Source organism: Chelonia mydas, chromosome 2, assembly GCF_015237465.2.
Source record: "Chelonia mydas isolate rCheMyd1 chromosome 2, rCheMyd1.pri.v2, whole genome shotgun sequence".
Taxonomy (NCBI): domain Eukaryota; kingdom Metazoa; phylum Chordata; order Testudines; family Cheloniidae; genus Chelonia; species Chelonia mydas.
In genome coordinates, this window is record NC_057850.1 from 249196757 (window position 1) to 249206591 (window position 9835).

Here is a 9835-nt window from a genome sequence, read left to right on the forward strand (position 1 = left end):
CACTTTAAAGTTACAGCCTTGCAGAGACATGATACTGAATCCCTGAAGGAAATTCCTCCAGGGCCTTCTCTTGCATGCTATTCAAATCAAACATAAACTTCTCTTGGCACAAAGCGGCTATTATGAAGTCTGCTGTTATTCCATATGCTGCCAACTTCTGCTGCCACAGTCTTGGAAGAGTCAGAGAAAGAAGGGGCGGGAGGGACAAGGTCCTGAGAGCATATTTATCATCTGGCATGCCCAAGCCACCCGGTGGCTGACCTTAGGTGGAGCCTGAAGGCCTGCAGCCACTGAACAAAATGGCAGTTCTCCCATTAAGTGCAAAGGGAGCAAGATTCGGCCCAGTGCACTCTTCCACACTGTAAAAGAAACTGTAGCTTTGGTCACCTGAAAAGACAGGCAGCACAAGCTGGAATTAGAAGACTGCCTGTGCACCATACTTCTGTGTGATGCCTTTTCACTAGGAGCCAGCCGCAAAGCCCACTGAAGTCAACGAGAGCCTTTCCACAGACTTCAATGGGCTTTGGAGCCAGCCTTGGGTCTCTGATACCATGGTGATGGGCATGGCATAAGAACATGAATAGAACAGAATTCTCTCTCAGCTTTAGTGTACACACTGCACTGCACAAACCCATCATTACAGTTCTCCAATCCCTTTGGGGTTTAAACCCATTACTCACAGTTCATATGGCTGATGGAGCAATACAATGGGGTCTATTCTTCTCGCAGGGGGAGCACAATCAACCTAACGGGAAATTATATGCATAGATGCAATCAATTAAAATTATGACTAAACAGATCCTTATGTGTAGAGGAAATACATGCCATCTGCCTAGCTAACTGTGTATTACATAATAGCTATTGGAGGAGGGGGGTTTAAGCAATTACTATTGCTTAAACAGATGAGGAAATAATTCATAACAAATAGTTTATTTGGTGAATTTAGCCTCTTCCTCTGTTCTGGCAACTGATCATGTTTGAAATTACGCAATGGAATTTTTCATGAATTTCATTTACTCTCTGGCTTGCTATTGGATGGGCAATTTTTATTATTGTTTATTTGTATTGCTAAAGTCCTTAGAGGCACCAAATGAGGACCAAGGCCCATTGTGCTAGGCACTGTATAGACACACAGTAAAGATAGGGTGAGATCTGTATTCCTGCTCCAGACCTGCTAGATAAAAGGACCGAATTAATGGAAAGGGGCCATAAAATGTAGATTTTTTTAATATTTAAAGCCAAATCAGCCTTTATTTAATCTAAAAGGTTAAGTGGTGAGAGTGGGGGTTGGGAATGGAATAGATTTTGCAATGGCTCTGATTTCTTACTGGAATGAGCTGATGTGCATTGTCAGTTACATCTTCAGTACCTATTCCATCCTGCTGTTTTGTTCAGGGATTTGGACAAAATAGAAGCTGCGGCATGCTCCATTGTACTACCTGCTGTAATGGCTGGAAGCTAAAGGGTTAAGGGAGTACTGTGCGTGAAGGGGATCTGCTGTATGTGGTGTAGGGGGGCAATATGGTGCCATTGATTTCAGCATGATTTACACTAGTCGGACACCTTGTACTGGAAATTACACACCCATTAATATAGGAATGGGTTACTGAATGTAGGTTTCTGCTTGAAGGAACAAATGAAAACATTTATAAAAGAAAATGATTCATTGGTTCAGAGTTCAAATCGGTGCTTTGCAGCTTGGGTCTAGCTGTAATCTGGTTGTTGGCTTGGTGAGGGTAAACTCTTGATTTCCTTGTCTTTGTCAAGTTAGAACCTAATGTTACTTCAATGTAGTCAGACAGGGACATTTCTGTATCCAACCCCACCTGCAAAACAAGGACACTTTTATTCAGCCTGAGTGAAATTTACCATAGTGCAGAGACCTGGCATAAGGCCTATGTGCCACTAAAGTCCCACTGAGGGCCTCAGATGGGGAAAAAGACAGAACTGATGCCTTTGATGTTCTCTGAGCTAATCCTATTGGTAGGCTTGCTACTGGCCGCTTATTCTCCAAGAGTGCTACTTTTCACTTGGTGGCGTCAAGTTATGCCCCTCCATAGCAGAAGTTTGTGTAACACCTGCTCTGCACCACGCCACCTCATACTTCAGCACATCTGTCAGTCTCTTTGCACAAGGGTGAGCCAGGTTCGGTTGTTGAAGGCTGTGTTCGGGCGAACACCATCAGGCATGTTGTTGTTGTTATTATTTGTATTACAGTAGCACCTCGAGGCCCCAACCAACCTTGAGTTAGGTGCTGTACACGCCATTAGTGAGAGGCAATGGCCCTCCTCAAAGAAGTCACACTCTAAAAAGACAAGACAAACAAAGGAGGGAAGAAGAAACTGAAGTGAAGTGACTTGCCTGCAGCCACGCAGTAGATCAGTAGCAGAGCTCAGAACACAAAAACCAGGGTAAAACACTGGCCCCAGCTGAAATCAATGGCAAAACTCCCATTGTGTTAAGGGAGGCCAGAATTTTATCCCAGGTCTCCTGAGTCCCAGTCTAGTGCCTGACATACTGGGCCTACAATGCCTCTCTGGACAAGTTTCCCCAAGCCTGTCCACACATGTCCCAGTTCTAACTCGTGTCATCCATCCCACACCTCCTGCATGCTTGTTGTCTTCTCCCAGACAAATAATAAATACCTACACCAAAGGCTGGCTCTCTTAGGCTACTATAGTCCACATTCAGAGAAACAGCCTTTAATTTCCCTTCACTACATGGTGACCCTAACCCAGCCAAATAACACCAAAGGATAACATTTGATAGAGCATGGAGCTCACTGCCTTTCTGCTTTTCACCAGCCGAGGCTACTGTCTTCATGCATTTGCCATTGAATTCTCCTCACTCAGCTGTATGTTTCAGAGCGAGTGCATTTCTTGCCGGCTGCTTTAACCTGCTCTGGGCCAGACAAGTTTCAGCGAGCTGCCCTGTTCCTAACAGTGCTTTCGGAGAGAAAGCAACACAGTGTGCAGCACATCTGTTCGTGGTTAGTGGATTTCTTCACAGGGCATCATTTAAAAAGAAAATCTTTCGTGATCCTCACAACAGAAGGGTGGGCGTGTCTTAAAGCTCAGCTGGGATTCATCCAGCACTTTACCAGGGTAAGGATATCAGCAAATATAGCTTGTTCCCATGGTTACTAAACCGAAGAAATGTTTACATAATAGATACAGGAAAGGGTTAAGCCTTGTGTTTGCCAACGTGTACCGCTTCCTGGGCTGTGTATTGTTCGTTATCACACCTTAGCTAGATAGAATGAAAAACATATTTGTAAAGAAAATGCATTTATCTCACCTCCAACCCAACGCCTGTGATAGCTTTAATCTGTTCAATTAATTTTTTGAATTGGGTGAAGAATGAGCATGATGTGCACATAACAAGAATTACCTCCAGTTGTTCTCTAGCCGCACTGCTCGCTCCAGACAAATAACCCACTGATCAGACTGTATTGTGTCCCATTCTGCACCCAATCCACAGCGGGAGAAGACTGTGTGGCTCCTAGCTACAGAGGTAGTGCTTTAGCTTGGTCTACAGGCATCTGGTGTTTCAGTCCCGGAGCTCCCTCGTTCAGTTCCCCAGTCATGGCCAGGATGGTGAACATCATACAATCCTCTTCCTTCACCCTTTTCCATCCCTTGTGCTATTACATCCAATTTAGATCGTAAATGCCACAGAGAAAGAATCTAGCATTTTTATTGGTCCATAAAGCGATGCCCCTATCCCCCATCGTGCTTGAGAAGTTGGAGCTCAGATACTAAGGTCATGAAATGCCTTTCCTACATGGGGAAATTGACCTGAATAGCTATTCTGGAACAACTCCCCTCTATAATGGGGCTTTGCAGAAGTAAAAAGCATTAAAAACTTATTTTTGTCAGTAATTCAACAGATCTGATGCTGAACACAGACACAGAACTGATTGGTTGCATAAGAGGATGCCATTTTCATAGTTACTTTTCTGACCAAGCCTTAATGTTACAGTGCTCTGGAGAAAGATGGAACATTTCGCCAACGTGTTTTCTGTCTTTTCCCCCATCAGCACTTGGTTCAGAGGGATTTCTCAACATCAAGCTGAAGATAACATTTCTGCAAAATGTTGGCATTTCTGAAAAGACCTTTTGATCCATGTAAACTCTTTTCATTTGTATGCACTTATTTTTCTAGGATGCTGTTTTCCTTTGGACAGTCACACTACAGAGCACAACTCTCAAACTCAGATGCCTACATCCACCTGCTGCCTTCTGAACTGGCACTGTATATTGGCTCACGCCAAACTCAGGCAATGTGGCAACCTGTAGGCCTAATTCTGCTCTCTCTGACACGGATGCAAATCCTGAGTAACTCCATTGGGCCTGATTGTCTTTTTTCTTACACCGGTGTAAATCAGTAGCAACTTTATTGAAGTCAATGGAGTGTAGATATGGGTGTGAAAAAGAGATTCAGGCCCACTGACCTCAGTTTACACTGGTGTAACGTCAAACAGGGTTTTGAACCTTACACTTGTCTGCAGGAGAAAGTTGCACTGACTGAACTTAAGATGCAATCTTAAACATTTGTTTCATTAAGCTAGTGGACAAGGCTGTGTGGACAGTCTTATGTCCATCTAGTTTAAGTCAAGTAGGAATCAGTTTAAGCTAATCCAAAATAAGGTACTCTCAAACCGATATAAACCGCCACCCAGAGATTTGCACCAATTTCACTATGTTTAAAATCACACCCAAGTGTCCCTTTTTGTTGTCTCTTCTCTCTAAATGGTGTGTCATTGTATCAGCAGTCCTGTGTGCTGTACACACACACACATACAAGTGTGCAACAATTTGGTTACAGTCTGATTTCACATCCTCTCCTCCCAGGCAGCTATTTTGAATTGGGAGGCTGTTACACATTAGCCTTTGAAACGCACAAGCATCGTTTCTGTGACGCATCTTAGGGGACCAGTGAACTTTCCTTAGCACTATATTCCGCTGGCCGCCTTAGTGTTGCTGTATGTCATTAATCTGTAGCGACCTGAATGCCACATTCTGCAAATCGTCAGAAGGCGCCAGGAAGTTCATACATAAAAAGCTTTGTTAACAGTAATGCTTGTTCTCTGGGACTGGCCACCCAGAAATAATTATAGCAACTGGCTTGCTTTCAAGAAGCTGCCTTCTTGTCTGAATGAAATATGGAGGAAACAGGAGGAGCTTAAACAGGTCCCAAATTCTTCCTTGTTAGGCGAAACCAAAACCTCAGGGGGGAAATCTGAAGCCTCAGCTTTGATTTTTCTCTGCAAAAATCCCACTAAGACTATATTGAAAAACAAACATTTCATGGTGCTGGCCTCCACACCAACTGAACTATTTTTCTTGGGCTGTCACATAGCAGCCTGGTTGTCCCCTAACCTGGCTTTCCCTGTCCAGGAAGCCAGCCCCTAAAGCTTTAGGTTTTACAAAGCACAGCTCATTCTATTGCACTGTGACTTCTAGGACAATGCTGCAGCCTATGGCAGAACAAGCCAAAAAATGTCCCCTAAGACAGTCTCACCAGGTCTGGTTTGGACTTGGACTTCTGGCCGTCAGCATCTGCTTGGTCTTTCACCTCTCCAAAGTTGCTGAGCTGAGCTTCATGCAGTTTACCATGTGCCGATCTTTCAGATGGGATGGTTGGCTCTCTGCCCTATCAACAGAGCAGGGGTTTGGCCTGCTGACCTTGGATCTGTACCCCAGTTGTGTGGAATTCTGCCCTTCGCACAAGTGGCCCCATGGCAGTCACTCACATGGGGACCGTCTACATTAAGATGAGCACTGCGGAGCTCATTGCCCAAGTGACGGGAGTGAAGATGGCTTTAAGTCACCTGTGCACTCTCCTGAGACTGAGTGGCTCTGCGGATCCCATATGTCTTAGAGCACCCTGGGGGGCCCAGGTAAGTTAGTGCAGCTTTCCTGGGCTGCTCTATTGTCCAGAGCAGTGGTTCCCAGCATCTCCGCGGCACACCACTTCATCACGCCCCTTCTGCACCCAAAACTAGGGCTTGCGAAGGGTCCTCTGATGGCAGCCTTACAGTATGTCTGTGCTGTGCTAATCCTCCCCTGGTGTGAGGCCTTTAGAGACCCTTTACACTGCTCCAGCCTGCTCCAGTTTACAGGGGCCAGTGTGGGGGTGAGGATCTTACTCCATATGTCTTGCAAATTTTCTTTCACCTAAGGGGCCCTTTCTCCCCAAATGCTTATCAGGCATTGAAGTTAAACAGGCATTAACCACTAAGAACAGTGACTTACCTTACAGTAAATACGACTCATCAAGATGTTTTCTCTGTGTAGAGCTCATTCAGGATACCACTCCCCCTCCCCCAGCATGCATGAGGGATTGGAATCATTGACTAGTAGTGTCAGTTGAAGCCATGCCTGTACCCAGCATTTCAGCCGGGGCTGTCGCTCCGTTCCCTCACTAACTCAGAATCCAGTAAAGAAGGTCTCCAGAGAAGCAGGGGTGGAGGGCAGCTTGTGGGATCCACATGGTTAAAACATCTCGAAGAGCCACAGTTGCTGCAAGGTGGGAGGCATGGAGCAGCATTCATGTCGTGCTCCCCATTAGTACCCGGCCTGGGCCTGGGAAGCCACTGATCCCACCAGCTGCCTAAATTCAGTGATGATTCCTGGTCCGCACGTGGCACGTAAGACTGCGAGGTAAGTAACTGTTCTTCTGTCTTCAAGTCTTTGGATCCCACTTATGATGACTTGCTCGCTACAGCTGGCTAAGTAAGGATTGCAGAACTGCTCACGTGAGTTTGGCATCTGATCTAGTTGCCAAATCAGGGCATAATGCTTCGAAAAGGTTTGGGCGGGGTGCCAACGGGCTGCCTTGCAGCATGCTGACATAGAAATATTTCTTAGTCTGGCTGAAGAAGTCACCTGGGATCTCATGAAGGGAAGGGGCATATCTACTCGTTGGTTATAGCTTGTAATGCACTGAGTGAGCCACTTGGCTGAACTCTGGGAAGAGGTGACCTGACCTTTCACAGCCTTCCCCGAAGCCACAAATAAATGGGGTGATTGCCGGAATGGCTCTGTCCTGGCTCAGGAATAAAGAAAGGGCTCTGAAAGCATCTGCAGTGTGATGCTTGGGCTCTCCTGGAGCTGAGTGTGGCTTGGTGAAGAAAACAGGGAAGTTGCTGGTTTGGGTCAAGTGAAACAGACACCATCAGGGCGGCACATAAGGTCTCAGCCCCAGGAAGGCAGTTTTGAATGTGAGGTGACGAGAACACTTGGATGAGTGTTCAAAAGGAGGAGGGGCTCCCAAAGGCTCATCAGAACTACATTAACGTCCCTGAGTGCAGGAGGGTCCCCTTCTGAAGGGAGAGTGTGTGCATGGACCAGTCTTTGAGAGGTTTTGGAAAAGTGGGCTGAGAGAACACTGTATGGGGTTGGACAGGAGGGTGGAGCACGGAAAGGGCAGCAAAATGGAACTGGAGAGTACAGCTCCTCAGCTGAAGAAGACCTCCAGCAGTGCCTCTCAAAGCCCGGGGTCAACTGTCTTTAGCTTGTGGGGCTCAGGCTGTGGGGCTAAAAACGTCAGTGTAGACATTTGGGCTTGGGCTGGAGCCCAGGCTTGGAAATTCAGCAAAACGGGGAGGCTCTCAGAGCCTGGGCTTCAGCTGAGCCCAAATGTCTACACTAATATTTTAGCCCAGCTGTGCAAGCCTGAGTCAGTTGACCTGGGCTCTGAGACTCACTGCTGCAGGTTGTTTTGGTTTGTAGCCACCCCCCGAGAGAGCTGATGGTGACGCCCCATGACATGAGCGAGAGGACGTAAGCCAGACTCTTGGGAATAGGGGCTTGCACTGGAGCGAGACCATGTGACGCCCAGACGGAAAAGTTCTTCCATGTTGAGCTGGTGGAGGGTTTCCTGCTCCGTATCAGGAGCTGCTGGACAGCCATGGAGCAATCCTAGGCTGTGATGCTCAGCCAGCCAATGTCTGAACAGTCACTTGTAGCACCGTGGGCTCTGGGTGGAGAATTTGTCCTCAGTTCTGGGAGCGTAAAGCTGGTAGATTGGGGAGAGAAGTTAGTGGCTGGGTGGACAAAGGCAGTTAGATCTGGGAGCCAACACCCATTGTTTCATGTTCTCTGTGTATATAAAATCTCCCCACTGTATTTTCCACTGCATGCATACGATGAAGTGGGCTGTAGCTCACGAAAGCTTATGCTCAAATAAATTCGTTAGTCTCTAAGGTGCCACAAGAACTCCTTTTCTTTTTGCAAATACTATCTGGGGAGCTATCAGAGTCACAGTGGCTGCAATCTGCCTGATCTTCCTTATCACCCCTTGGGGAGCAGAGAGGTGGGTGGGAAAGCATGCAGGCTTTGGCCCATAGCCTAAAGGTACCATTAAGGCACCAAGGACATTTTCAAACTCACCTCTGAGTTGCTGCCCGACCCCCTAGGTGCCTTAGGTTCTGCTGCTCAGCATTGACAAAGCCGCCTAAGCCCTGCCCTGCCCCTGCTGCTAATGAGCAGCTCAGAGCCCTCGCGCAAGCTGATGTCCAGGGTATGTCTAGATTGTAATCAAACATCCACGGCCTGGCTGTGTCAGCCAGCTCGGATTCAGGCTACGGGGCTACAAAACTGCGGTGCAGATGTTCATGCTTGGGCTGGACCCTGAGCTCTGGCACCCCACAGGCGGGGGAGGGTCTCAGAGCTTGGGCTCCAGCCTGCACATCTACCCTGCAATTTGACAGCTCCACCCCCTGAGCCTGAATCAGCTGATATGGGCCAGCTGTGGGTGGGTGTGTGCAGTGCAGACATGTCCCCAAAGCAGGATTCCCAAATGACCTGGGAGGTGTGCCAAGCTCACCAGCAGGGTCTGATCCTGTAGGCATGCTCTTAGCGCACCCAATACCTGCCAGTCCCTGCAGCAGGTGGGACAGACACATGCCACCAATAGGGTGCGGGGGAGCACAGCACCCTGCACACAAGACAGCTGGGGGCACAGAGCAACGTAGGCCACATGTGCGCAAGAGACAGCGAGACCCATTGTTCGGACGCTAGGGCACGGGCTGCCTGCCAACAACCGCTTTGGTTCCTACGCCCCTCCCCACTCCCAAGCCCGTTTCTGCAGCATTGCACTCCAAACGCATCTTGCTGGCTTCTGAAAAAATCCCTTCATTAGGCACCCACCTCCCCATGCACTGTAGGGGAGCCTGGGTACCTGACGCAAGGGTGTGAATTCCACTGGGCGGCAGGGCACCTGGGAGTTAGGTGTTGCACTGCTGAGTGGTGCAATGCCTAAGCACCTGGGGCCTTGAGAACAGCCTATGAAGGACCCTGGGCTAGCACCTGCTCTGGAGCAGAAGCAAGGACATTTGCTGCTGGTAAACAGCTCTATGGAGGGGAGCCCCCATCCGTGGAATATAGGCTTGAGAGTGTCCGTCAGGGACCATTCATAAGAGAGGCATCTTCTGGGCCTTCCTCCTGAGCCTCTGCCTCCTAATGTTATTCTCGCTCTCGTTGCCTTGGGAGGTCTAAGAGTCACAGCTCGCGAAGGGGATCTAGGAGGAGCCACTCCTAGCGGGGCCTGGACCAGGGGGCCCACAATGGCAGGGCTAGAGCTAAAGGGATAGGATAGAGAAGGAGATGTCTAACTGGGATATCGGGGGTACTTAGGCATTCTGGAAGGGATCTTAAGGAGGACCCCTAAAGTCTGCTGGTGGTGATCAAGGGTGTGATCTGAGTTGCTCTCTCTGGGGGATCCCTGGGAGAAGGATGGGGATGGATGTCCGGAAGAGGGTCCCTGCTAGATTCTGGAGAGAAAGTGTTGTGGGCAGAGGAGGAGGAGGAGTAATTCTGTTCTGGAGGTG